The sequence below is a fragment of the Solanum dulcamara genome, chromosome 7, assembly GCF_947179165.1.
Source record: "Solanum dulcamara chromosome 7, daSolDulc1.2, whole genome shotgun sequence".
Lineage (NCBI taxonomy): Eukaryota > Viridiplantae > Streptophyta > Magnoliopsida > Solanales > Solanaceae > Solanum > Solanum dulcamara.
The window spans coordinates 33,748,709-33,752,436 of NC_077243.1; positions in this window are offsets into that span (position 1 = coordinate 33,748,709).

Sequence of the window (3,728 nt, forward strand, 5' to 3'; positions counted from 1 at the left end):
AAGAGAGTATTTTTTTTTAGAAAAAGTATGCATGCCCAAAGTACTGTGAGGGGGGGGGGGGTAAAATATGTTAAATCTTTGCAATTTGAATAGATCTACAGTAGCAAAGAAACTATGGGCCTTAGACACAAAGAAGAATAACATATGGACCAAATAGGTAAATATATGCTATATGAAAGGAGAGACAGTGGAAAGACACAACATTCCTAGGAATGCTACCTGGGTGATTAGGAAGATAAAAGACTCTAGAAAAATTGTTATGCAGGCACCAGGACTTCAGGGTAATCACTTTACTATATTAAAACTATTGATAATAGGGGCTACTTTTTTTATCAAGAAACTTTACGTAGCTTTATTGTCTCAACTCCCAAAAGTACCACAGAAGTGCATCACCCTTCAGTTCAACATCCATTCTAGACATAATTTCATCTTGTGGCTGGCATTATTGAAGAGGATATCCATTTTTATAGACTTTCCAAATATGAGATTCAGGTGGACTCATCATATGTATTTTGCAATAATGTTATGAAAACACAGGATCATCAATTCTTCTACTGCCAAATCACAATAATTTTGTGATGTAGGATGCTGAAGTGGAGGGGGTTTGAGAGTCCTATAATAACCTAGCAACAGAAGGTAGATTGGGTCATCAAATGGAAAAAATGAGAGCTAGGAATGGAGCTATCATATGTTGTGTCTTTGCCATAGTGATCACTGTCATTTGGATAGAAAGGAATATGATCAGATTCCAAAGTCAATAGAATTTGTAAGGAGATAGCTATTCATATCTATGTCAGAGGAAAAGATTAGAAGAAATGGGATGCACAACTTCAGTAGCTAGCTACCATTCCATGAAGGCTGCCTTCGGATGATCTCCTTATAGTAGTCATCTTGCAGCTCTACTGATCTTTTAGATTATTATTCTTACTGAAGTTTGTAATCTATTTTGAGTTTCCTTGTTATGAGTAGTGATTATTTAGGCATGTTAGAGTGAATCCTTCTCCAGATAGTTGATTACTTGAGAGACAGTTGGTCAGTACTTTCTAATTCTGTAACTATAACTTTTGGAAATAAAAATTCTTTATTTACCCAAAAAAATGATTAAATTTTATTCTTAATTTTCTAATATATTATCGATCACCGGAGGTCGGTCTGTCACAACCTAAAATCTCAAGTCATGATGACAACTAATAACATTCCACCAGTAGATAAGCTTATCCCACAACCTGGAGTCGGAAGCAATGAACTATCACATGGAAGAGAAATATATAGAAAGCAAGTAACAAGATAACCAAAATAAAAGCGATAGATAGAGTCAAAGTACAGCAACATCCCCAATACCTAGTATCATTCAGTACTCGACCTACTAATTCTAAAAATAAGAGATACAAGGCATTAATAACATACAGGATAGTCTCTATATACAAAATAAAGACTAATTCATCTACCCAGAAGGAGAACAACAATTCCAAACATCAAGAGCTCACACAAGTCTCTGAATCCCAAAAGCTGCTCCGCACGATATTCAAATCAACGATGAGAACTCGTACTATGATCTGTAGTGTGCAGAAGTATTATATGAGTAACAAACAAATGGTACTCAGTAGGAATAGGCTGATTGAACTCTAAAGATATTATGAGTATAAACAATAGGTAAAAAGGAATAGTATAGTATAAGCAGCTAAAGAAGAGATATCACAAGGTATTCACAGGAAATCAACACAAAGGATTAGAATAAATGAACAAGAAATGGAGGCAAAAGAGCATACCTGGTGCTGCTAGATAAAACAACTAATTAAAAAAGGATCAATACTACGCAACTCAACTAACCATAGAGAAACCGGATATAATCACTACTATTCACCAAAATAGCCTAAAAGTCAATTCAACTCTACCATATCTGGGAGTAAAAACTTGAAGAAAATTATATACCACATGATAATCAACTATCAGTTCAATATAAGATAAAAAAAATTATAATTAAAACAATAACATAATTGGACCCTCATAAGCCCGAAAGGTACAAGCAGCATACATAACCTAGCCGACCTCCTATAAGACCAGTAGGTGGAAATAACAAAGAATTATACAGGTGATAGAAGATTCATATAAATGTAATATATGTAGTGGAATCCATAGTACCATTGTAACACCTCAAAAAATTTCTATGCCAAGACCTGAACCATTCTTCATAGGCGTATAGGCTTGAACTCATCAACTTCTAATTTTACATATGAGTTAGGATCAATTACTAAGTATTTGAAGGTTATTAGATGTGGTTTAGGGTTATAAGGGATCTCTAACACCAAGTCAAGTCTAAATAATTTCCATCGGCTAAGTCTTTATATGGGTCTAAAATAAAGTCAACTTCAAATACTCATATCTCCTGGGAAATAATGAATTAGGTGTATCATGACCTATAAATTTAAAGGTATTGGAGTCTTATTTCTAACTCCACTAATTTTTCCTTATTCTGAGTTAGGAGTAAAAAGTTATGACCATTTTACTACAGACTATCACTGCAACAATTTCAGGCCAGGCCGCGCCAAAAATCAGCTGCAGTAGTTTTGGCTCTGGCGCGATGTGCCATTATCGCGCTTGCAGGGTTCTGAGCATGTTTTCTAGATTTTATTTGATGAAGGGAATTTGGACATTTACCTAAACACATATATACAAACTTGGATGCATTTTGGGGTCATTTTACAGTCTTTCACCTCCCCAAAACCCTAAACTTCATCCTCCTCTCTCTCAAATCATCCCCTCCCATTTTTCTCTCAAACTAGAAGGATTCAAGCTTCCCATTTATAACCTAATATCAAGATTTCTTCAAGTTCTACTCTAAGGTATGTGGGTTTTCATCTATGGGTTCTTGTACCCATGGAGCCCAAATATTTTCTCAATTTAGTATTTCAATTTTGAATGATGAAATCTTTTGGGCTTTTATATGATGGTTCCAAATGCATAGATTATGATATATTTTAAGTTTATTTACTCATACTGATATACATATATATATTCTCAATTTAGTATTTCAATTTTGAATGATGAAATCCTATGGGCTTTTATATGATGGTTCCAAATATATAGATTATGCTATATTTTAAGTTTATTTACTCATACTGATATATATATATATATATATATATATATATATATATATATATATATATATATATATATATATATATATATTGACTCTAAATTTCAAGTGATGAGATTTATGGGTTTTTATACTATGATTTCAAATGTATAGATCCTTGAATATTAGAAGTTTATTTACCTATATTAACTAATGTTGATTCTTATTTACATGAAATGTATATTTTATCAAGGTTTTTATATGAAAGTTTGAAAGGTAGTTTTAAAGTGCATATAGTGGGTTATTTCTAAGATGTTTTATTTGATGCATTTATATCACTCTCATGCATACAAGTATTCTTTAAATGTATTTGAAGGTCTTTACGAACTAAACCCACCTAATTTTTTATGATAAAGCAAAGTTGAAATGAAGTTTGACTCCAAATGAATATTTGACAATGTCTACAAATGAGTTTAAAAGGTGCTTTTTGCAAATAAGTTTCGTGAATGATGATTCTATAACGTTAAAGTAAGTTAATGATAGGGTGAGTTAAGGCCCTAAAGATGTTTTATAATAAAGATATGTGATGATGAAAGGTCTACACTTACATCACATGAGACAAAGTTAAGGAGTTATTATATGATTTTAT